This window comes from Eucalyptus grandis, chromosome 1 (assembly GCF_016545825.1).
Source record: "Eucalyptus grandis isolate ANBG69807.140 chromosome 1, ASM1654582v1, whole genome shotgun sequence".
NCBI classification, from domain to species: Eukaryota; Viridiplantae; Streptophyta; class Magnoliopsida; order Myrtales; family Myrtaceae; genus Eucalyptus; species Eucalyptus grandis.
In genome coordinates, this window is record NC_052612.1 from 25,104,112 (window position 1) to 25,114,801 (window position 10,690).

Sequence of the window (10,690 nt, forward strand, 5' to 3'; positions counted from 1 at the left end):
TGGCTCTCAATGAGCCACTAATGCTCCACCTTGCAACCTTGAAATGGTCCAAAAACCATAGGGAATAGGGGGCATACGAATTTCATGGGCTTTGGCTTCAATTGGACACTTAGTGTCGTGCCCCGATTCTCAAGCATGCACTCATCCCTCACCTTGGTCGATTAATAGCAACGTCCCAAGATGCATCGCCGACCCTTTCATTTTAATATGCATGCGGAAGCAAATGTGAATTCCCTAGACAATAAAGTAATGGGATAGAAAAGTAGGACTCCGAATTTTCACACTTTAAAACAAAGCAACCACACTTATATATGTTGCAAATCATAGTGCAAATATATAAGGCGAATTGTTAAGTCAGGATTTAAACAGCCAGTTCACAAAACAATGTCTACAAAAAGGAATCGACTTCCATTAAAAGAAAATTGTCCAACGACTAGCTAGCCGAACAAGATCACCGATTCTTCGACTCCAAGGCTTCCAGTCCTTCACCAACACCACATAAGGACCTGAAATGATTATACAATAACCAATGAAACAACGTTTCAACGAGTTCTATCCCCTAAGACCCAATTAGGAAGCCAATATGCCCTAAAGGCTACCTAAGCACGACACGGGTAAGAGGACTTACCTTGACCTCAGTTTCTTCTTGCAAGTTAGTATATATATCAAATATACACGATCACATCACATCGACCAATCAGATCGAATTATAGATCAATCGACCTAGTCGGTTACATGTCATCACAACCATCTCTTGGTTGATATATTCAATATTATCTATAAGTCTAACTATAGTTTAGGACTGCTCACCCAAAGCTGACAATAGATTGTAAAGCTCGCCCAAAGTTGATAATATAGTATACTGTATATATGCTCGCCCAAATCTGATAGATTAAGGCCCCCAGACCATCATATTATACTATATATGCTCACTCAAAGCTAATAATTATTGCTCGCCCAATGCTAATATAATATGCTCACCCAAAGCTAACATATCGCCCTCAATATTCTAGTTATCTCGAGAGTGATCAGCTCTGAGAATAGCCCAATAGGCACGTCGATGAAATGCCCGATTTATTTAATAGAAAACAGGATTTAAAATTTTGGATGTCATAACTCTTCCCCTCTTATAAAAATTTTGTCATCAAAATTTAAGCCATGTAATACTTAAGCAAAAAGGTGGGGGTACAACTATCTCATTGACTCTTTAGTCTCCCATGTTGCTTCATCAGTTCTATGGTCTTGCCAAACCACTTTGACCAGCGGGGTAATCTTTGAACGCAGAACTTGCTCTTTTCTATCCACTATCTGAACCGAGCTTTCGACGTATGACACACGGTCATCCACGTCCAATTCCTCGAAATTAAGTACGTGGGTTGGGTCAGACTCATACTTCCTTAACATCGACATGTGAAAGACATCATGCAATTGTGCCAATCTCGGTAGCAACGCAAGACGATACGCTAAGGTCCCGATTCTTACAAGAATCTCAAACGGACTTATGTACCTCGGACTCAACTTTCATTTCTTTCCAAAAAGCAAAGTTCCCCTCATTGGTGACACTTTTCAGAAAAAACATTATCACAAACGTGGAATTCCAAAGACCTCCGGTGCTTATCTGCGTAACTTTTCTGTCTGCTCTGGCAGTCTTTAATCTACCTTTTATCACTGCCATGGCATCCACTAATTGCTGAACCAACTCTAGGCCTATAATCTTCCTTTCCCCAACCTCATCCTAACACACTGGTGTTCCACACACTCTACCATACAACACTTCAAAAGGAGCCATCTAGATGCTCTGTTGGTAACTATTATTGTAGGCAAATTCCACCAAGTGTAGTTGATCTTCCCAACTTCCTTTAAAGTCTAGTACACAAGCTCTCAACATGTCCTCAAGGGTTTTAATTGTCCTCTCAGACTGGCCATCCATCTGTGGATGATATGCCGTATTGTACTAAAGCTTGGTACCTAAGGCACTTTGCAAGCTTTTCCAAAAAAATGACAGTAAATCTCGGGTCTCTATTTGAGGTTATCGTAACTGGCACTCTGTGCTGGCGCTCTACCTCGAGTCACAACCCTAATGGTCCTCTTAGCAGGAGTTCTTGGCTCGTGGTCACTCATGGCTTCTTTATCTACTGAAGCTTATTTCCAATTCTACACTGAATTAGAAACAGAGTGACCCAAACAACAAGCAATTTTATCAATCAACTAACACAGACATGCACCAGAATGAGTTTAAAGGTCTATCCTAACACTATCCCAGGTCTATCGCACCTTATCACTCCAATCCTTAAACCATTGTTCTGTACCACTTAAACGGGAATGTCACACCCCGATCCTCAGGCACGCACGTATCCCTCACCTTGGTTGATTAATAGTGATGTCCAAGGATGCATCGCCGACTCTTTCATTTTAATATGCATGCGGAAACAAATATGAAATCCCTAGACAATAAAGTAATGGGATAGAAAAGTAGGACTCCACATTTTCACACTTAAAAAAAAAAAAGCAACTACACTTATATACGTTGCAAATCATAGTGTAAATATATACAAGGCATATTGTTAAGTCAAGTTTTAAACAGCTAGTTCATAAAACAAAGTCTGCAAAAAGGAATTAACTTCCATCAAAAGATAATTGTCCTATGATTAGCTAGCCGAACAAGATCGCCGATTCTTCGAACTTCACCTCTTAAACTCCAAGGCTTCCAATCCTTCACCAACACCACCTAAGGACCTGAATGGTTATACAATAAATAGTGGACAATGTCTCAGCGAGTTCTACCCCCGAAGACCCGATTAGAAAGACAATATGGCCAAAAGGCTGCCTAAGCACGACATGGATCAGAGAATTTACCTTGGCCTTAATTCCTTCCTACAAGTCAGTATATATATCAAATATACACGATCACATCACATCACACAATCAGATCGAATTATCGATCAATTGACCTTGTCAATTACATGTCATCATGATCATCTCTTGGTCACACAACTCTGGAACTGTAATCTTCATTTCCCCAACTTCATCTTAATACACTGGTGTTCTACACACTCTTCCATACAACGCTTTAAAAGGAGCCATCTAGATGCTTTGCTGGTAACTATTGTTGTAGACAAATTTCACCAGATGTAGTTGATCTTCCCAACTTCCTTTAAAGTCTAGTACATAAGCTCTTAGCATGTCCTCGAGGGTTTGAATTGTCCTCTCAAACTAGCCATCCATTTGTGGATGATATGCCGTACTGTACTGAAACTTGGTACCTAAGGCACTTTGCAAGCTTTTCCAAAAAGCGGCAGTAAATCTTGGGTCTTTATAGGTGCATCGATGAAATGCTCAATTTATTCAATAAAAAACAAGATTGAAAATCTAGAATGTCACAATTAACACCTCACAAATGCAATTGGTATCTTTCCTCACCAATTGGTCCCACTTGCTTCCCAATTTCCTCACCATGTGCCTTTTTCTGAATAAAAATGCCAACTTTTTTTCAAAAAGTCTCGAGTTGCAGAAAAATCCTCTAAGATTGAGTCGACATTTCTAGAATTTATTGTGACATGAAAGAATCTTCAATTTCTGAAATCGAACTCAGATTCACGATTAACTTCACTCTGGCACATTTTTAACGTGACCTAGGCTACTAGGTAGGTTTAAGAAATTTTTAGCACAAATGACCCATGGTCGATTTTCTTTGAGCCACAATGAACCGACTTAACATATTGACGACTCTCGGTTATTGTGAAAATCTCGATGATCCAAATATAGACACATGGTACCAAAACGATAGAAAAATTAGTCTAGTGCTGATCAACGAAAATTTTCCAATTTAGTAGTGTCACTCACGATTAGCAACACATCTCAGTCGAACCATCCGATCTCTGACATCTTATCGATTTTTAACTACACCGTAATGGCCTCTAAAGATGAGCACGGTCAAGTAGCCAAATTCTAGTCAAATTCTTGAGTCTATTGCATTAAAATTTATTAATGGCTTCCCTGGATAGTCTAGTTATCTCGAGAGTGGTCAACTCTGAGAACAGCCCTATAGGTGTGTCAATGAAATGCCCGATTTATTCAATAGAAAATATGAATGAAAATCTGGGATGTCAGAACTTTTCTCCTCTTATAAAAAAATTTTCCTCGAAATTTAAGCCATACAATACTTAAGTAAAAAGGTGGGGGTACAACTGTCTCTTCAACTCTTTAGTCTCCCATGTTGCTCTTTCGATATCGTGGTGTTGCCAAACCATTTTAACCAACAGGATGGTCTTTAAACGCAGAACTTGCTCTTTTCTATCCATTATCTGAACCGGGCTTTCAACGTATGACACACGATCATCCATGTCCAATTCCTCGAAATTAAGTACGTGGGTCGGGTCAGGCTCATACTTCCTTAATATCGACACGCGAAAGACGTCGTGCACTTGTGCCAATCTTGGCGGCAAGGCAAGACAATATGCTAAGGTCCCAATTCTCTCCAGAATTTCAAATGGACCTACGTAACTCGGACTCAATTTTCCTTTCTTTCCAAAGCACGAAGTTCCCCTCATTAGCGATACCTTCACAAAAACGTGATCACCAACTTGGAATTCCAAAAGCCTTTGATGCTTATTTGCGTAGCTAGTCTGACAATTTTGAGCAGTCTTTAATCTACCTCTAATCACTGCCATGTCATCCACTGATTGTTGAACCAACTCTGGGCCTATAATCTTCCTTTCCCCATCTTCATCCCAACACACTGGTATCCTGCACACTCTGCCATACAATGCTTTAAAATAAGCCATCCGAATGCTCTACTAATAACTATTGTTGTAGGCGAATTCCACGAGATGAAGGTGTTCTTCCCAACTTCCTTTAAAATATAGTACACAAGCTTGTAGCATGTCCTTGAGTGTCTGAATTGTCCTCTTAGACTCGCCATCTGTCTAAGGATGATACGTCGTACTATACTGAAACTTTGTATCTAGAGCACTTTGCAAGCTCTTCCAAAAAGCGATGGTAAATCTCAGGTCTCAATATGAAGTTATCGTCACCGGCACTCCATGCAGAAAAACTACATAACGCATGCATAGGTCTGTGTTTTTATCCAAACTGAGGTCCTTTTAAACTACCATGAAGTGAGCTGACTTTGTCAATCTGTCGAATAAACCCAAATCGAATCATTTCCTCTTTGACTCCTCGGTAATCCAATCATGAAGTCCATCATAATATGCTCACATTTCCATTCTGGGATCGCAAGAGGTTGCAGAAGTCCTACCGACTTACAATGCTGAGCTTTAACCTTCTGGAAATATTGTATCTTTGGTGGCTCTCCACCAAATGTTTGCATTGCCTTGAAGTTGGTACACAGCTAGTACCACCTTCTCCTCTTTGTTGCACATCAGAAGTGCAAACGCTTTCTCAAGATCCTAAATCTAGAACGATGCGATTCAGGGTCTCCTTCACCGATGAACCTCAGTGGGTTCAATTTTAAGAATTGTTTCACTAACTTGTGAATCGGCTTCCCAGCGGTCAAATTCCCAAGTGGAACTTCAGCAGGGACGACAACAGGTGCAGCAGCAGGCACGGCCCCAGCAGCAGCGGCAACAGCAACAGTAGCAATGGCTTCAACAGCAATGGCTTGATTCTAAGCTTGCTGGTCCATTTGATTCCCTATGACTTCTAGCACTCGCATGATCCCTTTGATCCTAGGATCATTAGGGGCTACTATCCCAGCACCAACAGGAGGTGGTGTTATTCCACTAGCACTGGCCTGTGCCTGTGTCCTACCTCTGCCTCCTTGGGTACTAACCCTGATTGATGTCTTAACCCAAGCTATAGGCCTAATAGTTCTATTGCTCGGAGTTCTCTGCTCCAGCTCGCTCATAGTTCAGTCTTTCCTACCAAAACTTGCTTTCTAAATCCACACTAGATTAGAAGATGAGTGATACACACACGGCAAATAATTTTACTAGTCAACTACCATCGACATGCACCAGACACCAATTTAAAGGCATTTCCTACTTACTATCCCATATCCATCACACCTTATCACTCCAATTTCTAACGACCACGCTCTAATACCACTTAAATGGGGATGTCACGCCCTGGTCCTCTGAGCACGTGCCCATCCCTGCTTGGTCAATTTTATAGCAATCCCAAGATGCATTGCCGACCTTTTCTTTTTTTAATACGCATGCTGAAGTAGTTAAACAATCCTCAGACAATAAAACAATGGGATTGAAAAGTAGGGCCATATTTTTCAAACCAAAAAACCACAATCACACATTTATACAAAGCAAACCTCATAGTATATTACAATACTATTAACAAGTCAAATCTATCACACATCAGATCACAACTTAGAGTTTGCAAAACAAGGCGGGGGTTTCAATCCTCATCTGGGTCATACTCTAGATCCTCCTCTAGATCCTACTCCGACTCCTCCTCCGGTTCCTCTCCAGGGTCCTCATCTTCAGGCTCTTCCTCAAGTTCCTCCTCCTACTCAACAATCTCTCATTCCTCTTCATTCCATCTGGAGTCCACAGCCGAGTACACAGGAGTGTCAGGGTCACCATCGAGCTTAGGGTCTTTAGCATCGATCACCTCTCCGTCCTTGGGATCTGCAGTCTCCTTTCCAAATGCTACCTCTTAGACATACAAAGGCACATCACATTCCAATATGGGACCCTCTCTTCATCCATCATGGTAGTGACGATACCACGATCGATACTTGTGGGGCACCATACCGTCTCTACCCACATCAACCCAGACAATAGATTTCACCAAAACATACTCTAGTCCTTCCGAGTGGGGGTGTATGGGAAAGTGATATCCTATCTCGGTGATCTCTTCACGTATACCAAAATGCATGGGAGGAGGGGGAGGTGCTGCCATCTAGGGACCTGAAATGTTGTCCCACAATGAAGTGAGACTACGTCTCAGCAAGTTCTACCCCCTAAGACCCGATTAGGAAGCCAATACGCCCTAAAGGCTACCTAAGCACAACACAAGTCAGAGGACTTACCTTGGCCTCAGTCTCTCCTTGCAAGTTAGTTCAATTTATAAATATTGACAAACATAACACCCATTCAAAACAAACCGAATCATCGATCAATCGACCCAATCGATTGCATGTCATCACAACTATCCTAAGTTGGGCCATTTAATACTATCTATAAGTCCACTCATATTAGGACTGCTCACTCTAAGCTGATAAGTAGATAGTATAGATCTCACTAAACTGATATAATAGTGTCATGCTCTCCATCTAAGCTGACATATCGCCCGTGGTTGATATAGCACACTATTAATGCTCTCTCTAAGCTAATAAGGTATAATGCTGTCAATCTAAGCTGACCTATTGCCGGTAGGCCAATACAGTATACCATCCCAAACCATCAGTTCCATTTACCATTTTTATCATACCCAATAAAAATACATATGTGTGGGTACACAGTCGGCCTTAGCCAAAATATTATATTTTTCCATTAGAACATCCATCAATTTCAATAGCTCATAAACATATTTTTGGCGCTGTAAATCGATGCCCGGTAATTTTCCAATTAGTTACCAAAATTATTTAATTTGGGAATGAATTCCTAAAATCACAATTAAATCAATTTAGCACAATTTAACACTAAAATAGATAAAAAAAAAAAATTGCACCATAATAATCAGCATAAAATTCCGATCATCATCTATCCCAACCTAATTTCTGGAAAATAAATAATTACAGAAATTATTAAATAAATGCTAAAAATCTAGCTTAGGCCCATAATGCCTAATTGGACGCTGAAACGGACCCAAAAATTTTTCAAGGTTCGTTAAATAAATAATAGCACGTGTCTACAAGCTAATGGCACTATCTAACCATCTAACAGGCATCAATAACTAATTTAACTTCACTAATTACATCTAACTAACCACCTAAACAATCTTAGCCTAATCTAATTAACCACTAAGTGTCAATAACCTACTAAGCGAGGTTTAGTGAGTTAAACTCACTTGTTCGGCGAGCTAGTTGGTTCAATTTCACGGGGATGCGATGGGGGATGATTGTCTCCAAAGCGGGCCTAGGATTTGAGGCTCGAAACCACTTCAAAACAGGCCTTGAAGGTGCTCGAAAACACATTATTTTCCCTCTATTTTGAGCTGCAAAACAGAGAAAACAAAACTATTTTGGTTAGGTGAAGATGGTGGTGGACCGGTGGACAGCTTAGCGAGGCAACAGGCAGCCGGACGAGGTTCTATGGCAGCCGAATGGGCTTCATCTTGGCTTGACTAGTTGTTAGGACACACATTGGACGGGGAGACACACTTGGAAGGCGAGCCGAACACAGATGGGGGCGAAATCGCGCGGGTTGGTGCAATGGCACACGGACAGCTATCCGATGACGGTGGCAGCGTATGAGCAGCTTCGGTAGCTACTGCTCTTTCTCTGGCTTGTTGTTGGTCGAAAAACAGGGTGGAGGGGAAGGAAAGCTGGCTGGCTGCAAGAGGGGATGAGGAGAGAGAAGACAAGGGGTTCACAAGCCTTAGTTTCCACCATTTGGTCCCCTTGACTCAACCATGGCCAAGCATGGCTTCCATGGCTCTCAATGAGCCACCAATGCTCCACCTTGCAACCTTGAAATGATCCAAAAACCATAGGGAATGGGGAGCATACGAATTTCATGGGCTTTGGCTTCAATTGGACACTTAATCTTGCTTTAATCAATCCAATTTAGCCTCAATAAATTCAATTAGCACCTCACCGATCCAATCGGTATCTTTCCTCACCAATTGATCCCACTTGCTTCCCAATTTCGTGATAAAAAATGGTCCTTGCCCTTTTCTAAACAAAAACGACCCTGTGTCGATTTTTTCCCATAAAGTTTTAGGTTACAAAAAAATCTTCTGATACTGAGTCGATGCTCCTAGAATTTATTGTGACATGACAGAATCTTCAATTTCTGAAATCAGACTCAAATTTGTGGTTAATTTCACTCAGGCGTGTTTTTAGTGTGACCAAGGCTACTGGGTAGGTTTTAGAAATTTTTAGTGCAAATGACCCGCGGTTGATTTTTTCGAGCCACAATGAACCTTCTTGACACATTAGTGACTCTCGGTTATCGTGAAAATCTCGATGATTCAAATATGAACACAGGGTACTAAAATGACAGGAAAATTAGTCTAGTACTGGTCGACGAGAATTTTTCAATTTAGTGGTGTCACCCACGATTAGAGACACATCTCAGTCGAACCATCCTATCTTTGACATCTGATCAATTTTTAACTATGCTGTAATGGTCTTTAAAGATGAGCACAGTCGAGTAGCCAATTCCTAGTCAAATTCTCGAGTTTATTGCATTAAAATTCCATAATGGCTTCCCTGGATAGTCTAGTTATTTCAAGAGTGATCAGCTTTGAGAACAGTCCTATAGGCGCATCGATGAATTGCCCGATTTATTCAATAGAAAACATGATTGAAAATCTAGGATGTCACAACGTTAGTGCCGGCCGGCCAAACATGATTGGATGAACTTGCAAAAGCGTTTATAATTGAATTGGCAAAATAATAATAATAATAATAATGAATAATAATAATAATAATAATAATAATAATAATAATAATAATAATAATAATAATAATAATAATAATAATAATAATAATAATAATAATAATAAGATTTATGGTTGAATTGGAAAAATTGTAATAAGTTTAGGATTATTTTGGTCATTTTTCCTATAACAATTTATCTACTTTTCTATCCCTCATATCTCAAAATCTCCCTTTCTTGGTTAAATTTTTATTAATTTCATTAGTCTATTATATATTATATATATATATATATATATATATATATATATATATCAAATCTCTTCCTTTACAATATCAAAGAATTTATCATTTTTCCTTATTATACTGTCGAAATACTTTTGTACAAAGCATGTAACATGTTAGAAGAATATATAGAAATAAAAAAACTTAAAATATTATCCACAATAAGGAATCTTGATATTCTTTTGTAAACAATTCAAATGATATTAATTTTTGTCTATCCAAAATAACGCTATTTCACTCACATTTAAGAAAAAAAATGTTCTTACTTTGTGTAGTATTTTAATTTAGCTAAATTTCATCTGCTTAACAATTTATCTATAAATATAATTGACAACGTGAAAATGGACTAGAATTCTAGGAAATTTCTCTTTTCAACAAAATAAATTTTTATGGAAGTCATATCCAACAATTAAAAAAAAAAAAAAAGCATAGTTCCTTCACTATACATGAAAAATCCATGACAAACAAACCCTAAACATATTAAATTTTTAATTATGGTAAGTAGATCCTATATAATTATAGAAAAACTATAAAAAAAAAAAAAGGAAAGTAAAATATTTGGGACTACCAATTTAAATTGTAATTAAATGATAGACAGTAATATTGTCTTTTTGGTATAAATTGAATGGATTTAGTTATATAGGAGTTAGAAATAGCATTGCCTTTTTTCTTTTTCCGGTATATACTCACAACTTGTGCAGAATTTTTGAAGTTTTTATAGAATATACTCTTCTTCCATCTCTCATCCCTTTCTTTATGATAAAACAACTTCTAGAGTGGGCCTCTACTCTCAACCAATGTCCAAATAGGACAGCATTCTCTTATTCGAATATCTCAATCTTCTTATTAAAAACTGCCTCTTCATTATATTTCGCAAGCAATTTG

The 10,690-nt window shown here is 38.9% G+C and overlaps 1 pseudogene; it reads right to left on the bottom strand.

Annotated features, from left to right (window-relative positions):
• Positions 1-1,167: 1,167 nt before the first annotated feature.
• On the bottom strand, positions 1,168-5,866 carry LOC120296241 (annotated as a pseudogene).
• Positions 5,867-10,690: the final 4,824 nt, after the last annotated feature.